This window comes from Rhincodon typus, chromosome 6, assembly GCF_021869965.1.
Source record: "Rhincodon typus isolate 14 chromosome 6, sRhiTyp1.1, whole genome shotgun sequence".
Taxonomy (NCBI): domain Eukaryota; kingdom Metazoa; phylum Chordata; class Chondrichthyes; order Orectolobiformes; family Rhincodontidae; genus Rhincodon; species Rhincodon typus.
The window spans coordinates 79254675-79262725 of NC_063337.1; the positions used below are offsets into that span (position 1 = coordinate 79254675).

General features: G+C 41.7%; 1 long non-coding RNA gene across 1 annotated transcript; it reads right to left on the minus strand.

Annotated features, from left to right (window-relative positions):
- Window positions 1-207: 207 nt before the first annotated feature.
- On the minus strand, window positions 208-7823 carry LOC125483340. Its single transcript, XR_007262301.1, has 2 exons — window positions 7555-7823; window positions 208-544 (listed from the first exon to the last, which is right to left on the minus strand). It is a non-coding gene; the product is annotated as an uncharacterized LOC125483340 (long non-coding RNA).
- Between the last annotated feature and the right edge of the window lie 228 nt (window positions 7824-8051).

An 8051-nucleotide genomic window follows, 5' to 3' on the forward strand; every position in this document is an offset into this window, starting at 1 on the left:
TGTTAATTTTAAATTGAGTGATAAATTTTCATTAAGCAAAAGGTATTAAGGGATATGGGCCAAAGGCAGGGAAATGGAGTTAGGCCACAGATCAGCTATGATCTCATGGAATGGTGGAACTGACTCATGGGGCTGAATAGCCTATTCCTGTTCCTATAAGATCTTCAAGAGGAAAAGCTTTGACAACAAGATTATATGGAAATAAAATGTTGAAATAACTTTTATAAGTCACCTTTGTCTTACAATGTAGCCATCTGCCGTATGATCTTCTATTTTGGTAGGTTCAGGACTATTACCATTTGATAAGTACATTAATATGAAGAAATTGATTTGGCTCATTTTGATCATTTAACATTTTTCACTGTTGAAAACAAGATCATGTTTCCTTGTCACCATCTTGAAGTTCTGGAAGTTTGGTTATGCTCATATTCTTCCAAAGATTGGGATATCATCTGTGATGTAGAATCAATCTTGTCAGTTCTCAATGATATGATCCATATGTTGGTGGCTGTTGTCCTGGCTGACAGATAATCAAAATGATAACCTAATGAAACAATATCAAACAAAAAAAGTGTTTCAATTCTTGTTATCTTGTGTGTGACAATAAAGGATATTCTAAATTCTGACTCTGGTAAAACATGAATAGATCAATATCCATTCTTGGCATTGAGCTTGGAAAAAATAAGTGGTGCCTAAGAATTTGGGATTAAGCTCTCCAGGGCAGGAATCTTGCGTGTGGACATCTCTTTTATAGAATCATAAAATCATACAGTACAGAAGAGGCCCTTCAACCCATTAAGTCTGCCAAAAATATACTACTACCTATATAAGTCTCACTTTCCCACACTCAGCCCGTAGCATTGAAATTTATGATACTCAAGTGCTAAATCAAGTACTTTCTTAAAGGTTGTGAGATTTCATGCCTCAACTATTCTCCCAGGCAGCGTATTCCAGATCCCCACCATCCTCTGGGTGAAAATGTTTTTCCTCAAATAATATTTAGTGCAGTATTCAGTCACATTAGATCTAAATACATATACATACATATATATACACAATGCCTTCTCGCTCCAAAACACACATGATTAAGCTATATCAGTCAACACAATGTTTGACTTTGCAGATGATGGTTTGTCTTGTGATAATACTGTGCCTTTAAGAGATGTCCTGTTTTTCTTGCAGACGGGTGTTGTCACAGTGGTACCGAAATGTCTCCTTTAGACAGGCAGTTGGTAAATAACTGAGTTCTCCCTCGGTTTTCTTTAGAAAAAAATAAGTGGGCGAGGCCAGGTTCACAAACACCCAGAGACTTTAGTTTTGTTTTCAGGTAGTTGAGTAGAATTTTTGCTAGCTGCTAGAGCTCAAAGCTTGAGTTTTCTGCTGCTAGAGTGAAGTCTTAGACAAAAAGGCTTCCTCTTAAAAATCAAAAGGGGCAGAATGTTTGTTTCGGTGTTTACTTCTACTGGAGAGAGATAGCACATGACAGTAGTAACTGTGTTGCTGAATTGCTTTCGTCAAGGGTGTGTCAATGGGATGCTACCCGTTTTAGAATAGTTGATGATTAGCAATTAAATAATATTGTCTTGTTAAGTACTTCAATACAGTACAGTTATGCCAATTCTTCTTTTGTTGTATTTTAACTGTATTGTAAGAATAAAGCGTGTTTTGATTAAAGCTTAGTAGTGGACTAATTGAATCACAGCTGGAAGACAGTGCTTTACACTAAAAAAAAGTTAGGGTCTAGGCTATCTCCATAATATACGCTGGGGCATCTGGTCTGATCCATAACAATATTATAGAATCAAGTTCAAGTTTGAGCTTTCCTTGAATGTGAAAGCTGCACTTGAGAGAAGGATCAATGCTGAGTTGAGCATTATCTTTTACAATTAACGCAGCATCACTGACTGCAATAAAATCAAGGAATCCTTGCTAGTGGAGTAGCAGACAAATCTTCTTCAGAACATTTGAGAAAGGCCTTTGCTTATCTCTCTCTAATCCTTCCAAGTTGTGGCTTTTTAAGCATGATTGAAGATGTCAGGTTCAAATCAATCTACTTAAAGTGCGGGATAACCATGTGCTGTTTTATAAATTGATGGTTTTAATCTGAATCGTTAGAAATCCAGAAGGCAAATGATACTTTCCATGTTATGCTTGACTGAATATAGGAACTGCAAACATATAAAGGACCATTATGCAAACAGTTGCAAGTTCTGAATGTGTATTTTCGTGGATTCATTTCCCTACATTGATTGTAACAAATGTTTCATTTTTAGCCTAACCTCTTGAGATAGCTCATCAGTTTTACAAGAGTAAACAAGGGAGCAAATGAGAAGGATAAGGCCAGCTGTTTATCACTGTTCCTCATTTAGCACGTTCTTTATTGTGTCAGATGTGCCAGCTGTTGCACCGTGAGAGAAACTGGCTTTTAATCCACTCTGATTATGGAGATGATTGGGTGATTAAGTGTATCTGCCAAATAGGAAATAACTAAGCCCTAAGGACGCACAGGTGTCAAATACATAACCCAAACATCGATAAGCTCCAGACAATAACATCACTTCCTGAAGAGCAAACTCAAGGTCATATGGGTGAAAGATCGAGGTTAAAGGTCATCCTTAAATACAAATCCAACAGTTTACAGAAGTGTCTTTTCTTAAATCAAAAATCGCCTGGTAGACTCTGAATCAATCTGTTAGCTTCAAACAGGATAACAAGGTGTACAGCTGGATGAACACAGCAGGCCAAGCAACAACAGAGGAGCAGGAAAGCTGACATTTCCGGTCGAGACCCTTCTTCTGCACCTTGTTATTAGATTCTCCAGCATCGGCAGTTCCTACTATCTCTGTAACAGCTTCAAACAGGACTCTGTTTCTCTTTTTCCTTTTTATGTTTATTTATTAGTCTTTGATGAACAAAGAACAAACAGAACAAAAAACATTAAAGCACAAGAACAGAATTCTCAGCCCACCAAGATGTTCCAACACACGATACCTTTCCAAAAACAAACCTTTTGTCTCTACGTTGTCTGTATCCCTCTATTCCATGTCTGTTTTTGCTTCTGTCAAGGTGCATCTTAAATGTTGCTATTGTATTCACCTCCATCACCTCCTCTGGCAGTGCATTCCAGGCACTTACCCGCTCTGTGTAAAAACATGCCTCTCACATCTCCTTTAAAAACTTATCCCCTTTTACCTTGAATCTATATCTCCCAGTAATCAACATTTCTACCCTGGGAAAAGACTCCAACTATCCATTCTCTCATAATTTTGTACATTTCAATCAGGTTATACCTTATCTTTTGATGTTCAAATGAAAACAAAGCTTGACCAATCTCTCCTCATAGCTAATATTTTTCAAACAGGGCAACATCCTTGTAAACCACTTTGTACCCTCTGCAAAACCTCTACATCCTTCTCAGCGTGGTGACCCAAACTGTACAGAATATTACAAACATGGCCTAAGTCAAGTTCAATCGAGCTGTAACACGACTGGCCAATTTTTATAGTCTACGTACTGACTGATGAAGGTCACCTACTAAGTTACTAAGTGTTCCACCATTTACTATATATTTCCCTCTTGCATTATATCTTCTAAACTGCATCATCTTGCATTTGTCCAACTTAAATTCCATTCGCCATTTCTCCACCCAAGTCTCCAGCCAATCCATATCCTGCTATATCTTTTGGTAATCCTCCTTACTATCTGCAGCTCCCCCAGCCTTTGTGACATGTTCAAACTTATTAATCAGGTGACCTACATTCTCCTCCAAATCATTTATATGTATATATATATTACAACAGCAGGGGTCCCAACACTGATCCCTCTTCAACACTACTGGTCACATATGTCCTCTCAGAAAAAAAATACCCTTACACCGCTACGATGATTAAGCCAGTTCTGTATCTATCTTACCAGCTCACTGTGCATGCCATGTGGCTTCAACTTTCGTATCAGCTTGCCACGAGGGACCTTGTCAAAAGCCTTGCTAAAGTCCATATAGACAACATCTATCACGCTATCCTCATCAATCACCTGTCACTTCCTCAAAAAATCAATTAAGTTTTGTGAGACCTTCCCCACTCAAAGCCAGATTGCTTATTAGTAATAAGTCCATATTTTTCCAAATGTGAGTAAGTCCTATCCCTAAGAGTCTTATCCAACTTCCCTGCCACCAACATAAGTCCCACCAGGCTGTAATTTCCTGGATTATCCTTGTTGCCCTTCTTAAACAAAGGAACAATGTTGACTGTTCTCCAGTCATCTAGGGCCTCTCCTGTGACTAAAGGGGTGCAAGGATTTCATACAAGGCGCCACCAATTTCCTCACCTGCCTACTTTAGCTTTCTGGGATAGATCCCATCAGGTGCTGAGGGCTTGTCCACCTTGTTGCTTTTTAAAACACCCAACACACAACGCCTCCATTTTTCTTTTGGCATGTCCCAGAATATCAACATACCCCTCCTGAGACTCACCATCCACTATGTCCTTCCTTTTTGTGAATACTGATGCAAAGTAATTGTTAAGCACTTCACCCACTTCCTCTGGTTCCATGCATAAATTCCTCCTTTGGTCCTTTAGTAGAGCTACCCTTTCCCTATTATCCTCTAGCTCCACATATATGTATCATATAAATAAAACTCCTTGGCACTCTACTTAATCCTGTCTGCCAAAAAGGTTTCATGACCCCTTTTAGTCCTCCTAATTCCTTGTTTGAGTTCTTTCCTGCTATTTTTGAATTCTTCGAGGGATCTATCCGTCTTCAGTTTCCTAAACCTTACAATCCATACTTTTTCTTTTTGATTAAGTGCTCAATTTTGCTTGGCATCCAAGGTTTCCAAATCTTATCATCCCTATGCTGATCCTGAACTCTAATCAACTGGCCTTTAAAAGATTCTGACATTCCAAATGCGGATTTACCCTTAATCAGCTGCCCCCAATCTACATTCCCTCGTTCCTGCCTAATAGTACTTTCATCCAAAGACTACTCTTATCCTTAAAGCCAGGCGCATTCCCGAATAATAGGCCTAGGATGGTCCCTTCCCTAAGTGGATTATTTACATACTGTTTCAAAAAACCATCCTGGACACATCTGACAAATTCTCGCCAATCCAAGCCCCTGGCAGTACGTGAGTCCCAGACAATTTAGGGGACGTTAAAATCACCCTGTTGTTTTTACATCTTTCTATAATCTGTTCACTATCTGTTCCTCCATCACTCACTGGCTATTGGAAGGTCTGTATTACAATCCCATCAATGTGATTGCACCCTTCCTAATCCAGAGCTCTAACCATATGGCCCTACAAGATGAACCCTTCAAGGTGTCCTCCCTCAGTGCAGCTGTGATTTTCTCTCTAATCAGTAATGCAACTCCCCACCTCTTTTACATCCCTCTCTATCTCGTCTGAAGCTTCTAAATCCCAGAATGTTAAGCAACCAGTCTTATCCGTCTCTCAATCAAGTCTCTGAAATTGTTACAAACATTGCAATTATCTATATTAATCTAAGCTCCAAGTTCATCTGCCATTCCTGCCATACTCCTCGCACTTAAATACTTTCCATGCCACCAGTCCCACTGCATTCAGTGAACTCCCCCTGTCTGTTTCTCCTCTTAGTCTTACTGGCCTCAGTCTCAGACTCCTCCTTGGTCATTGTACTTAATCACCTACTGCTCTGGGTCGTATCCCCCCGCCATACTAGTTTAAACCCGCCTGAGTGGCACGAGCAAAACGCCCCGGCAGGATGTTGGTGCCCTTCCTGGTTAGATGTGACCTGTCCTTGTACAGGTTCCACCTGCCCTGGAAGACATCCCAATGGTCCACATGCCTGAAGCCCTCTTTTTGACACCACCTCTTTAGCCGTATGTTTAACTGTTCTATTTTCCTATTCCTAGCCTCCCGGCACATGGCGCAGGAAGAAATCACAAGACTACAACCCACAGGTCCTGCTTTTCAACATCACACCTAACTCCCTGAACTCTCTTTGCAGGGCCTCATCTCTCTTCCTGCTTTTGTCATTTAAACCAATATGGACCACAATCTCTGGCTGCTCCCCCTTCCCTTCAGAATATCCTGTGCCCACTCAGACACCATTGGTCCTTGCACCAGGGAGGCAACACAACTTCTTGGAGCCACTGAAACTCCTATCCGTGCCCCTGACTATACAATCTCTGTTACTCCTGTTTGCATACACTCCAATAATTCCTGCTGTATAACAGGGCCAGTCGTGGTGGCACTGATCCGACTGCTGCTTCTACTTTCCCGAGAGGTTATCCCCCAACATTATCCAAAAAGGTATTCCTGTTTGAGAGTGGAATGGCTACAGGGGAGTCCTGCACTGCCTGCCCACACTTATCCATCTTCTCAGTGGTCACCTAACTCCAGGAATTTACCATGTTTGCAGGTGTACATGCACACGTAAATTTATTTGTTGCTGTTTGACAAATAAAATTGCTGCAGCTATTTTAGGAAACAATTCAAATGAAGCTTATGAGATCTTTGGCATCACCTTGTATGCAGTTGTATCAAGAACAGAAGCAAGGATATTGTGGTGAAAGTTTACAAAGCCATCCTTTGGTCTTAACTAAGGGATTGAATTCACTTCAAGGCACCATACTTTTGGAGCAATGTGAAGGTACATAAAAAGGTGCAGAGGAGATTTATTAGTATGGTTCAATAGAAAATTTTGCTACTGGGTTGGTGACATTGGAACAATTCTCCTTGGAACACATGGGATTGAGGGAAGATCTGATAGACGAGTACAGGAATTTAGATTGGTTAGGAAAAGAAAAGTTGCTTCTGTTAGCTGATGGCACAGGGATGGGGGAACACAGGTTTAAAATCTTTAGTCAAAAATACAGGGGGACATGTGAGGAAGAACTTTTCATGTAATATTAGTGAAATCAGGAACCTACTGCCTACCTGGTGGAAACATGAATGCTCAATGAGATCAGTGAGAAATTGGATAGACACTTTAGAGAAATAAACTTGCAGGAACGTGGGGATGGAGCAGGCAAATTGGTCTCCTCAGATCATTCTACAGAGATCTGGCATGGACTACATGCCCAAATGGTCTTATCTCTTGGCCCTAATAACTCTAGAAATGGCAATTATATTTGAAAAAAAGGACTAACAATTTGAATCTTGAACTTTGAAAATGAATTGATGCTGCATAGCATAGTACGTTATCATTCCATCTCAATATATTATTGAATGATGGAACCTGAGGGCAAAATCTGAAAAAAAAAGCCACATGACTTTCCTCAGCTCCTGTCTTCGCCACCATCTCATCCCCCAAGGCCTGCAGGTACATTTTAAGCCTTCAAAATTTGGACCTAGCTTCGATGCTCCACACTCACAACCTCTTCAATGTCTCCGCTCAAACCTCTCTGCAATGCGCCAACACCTCCACTCCCTCTCCTCAGGCCTCCCTTTCCCTAACTTGCCGAGGATGTCTACTCTTCTATATTCGACACGGAATCTGCACGCTCAACAAACGACTTTTCGACTTCACATCGGACGTTAAAAATCGTAAGTTTGCAAGACTCCCCTCTACTCACCTCCAGTTAGAGAACCCACTCAGTATCCACAATCCAGCCACCTCCAGGCCCCGCCGCCGCCATTGCGCACGTGCAGACCACACCCTGTATTAGGCCGCGCCGGTCTGACGCCGCTTCCAGTTCCGGTCCGGCACCCGAGCCTCTGCAACCATCGATCAGGATGCACAGAAACTCACTTTCAACACCCATCTCTGCTCCGGACAGCTTCAGAAACGCTGCCGTGGATTCCGCCGCAACTGGGACCGGGACCTGCCTCGACTTCCCCGCAACTTCCGTCTCCAGTCCGCTCACTCTCCAATCAACACATGGACACCTACCCCCATGGTCACTCCTGGGTCCTACTGCCCCACCTGCAGCTGGCCAGCACACCTCTTCCTCCTCATCTGTCCAACCCCCACAATACAACCTACCCCTCCACCTCTCCTCCTTTCTCACTACCACACCCTTCCCCTCATCCAATCCTCCATCCCACTATCCATTTCTGATGGAGGGTCTAG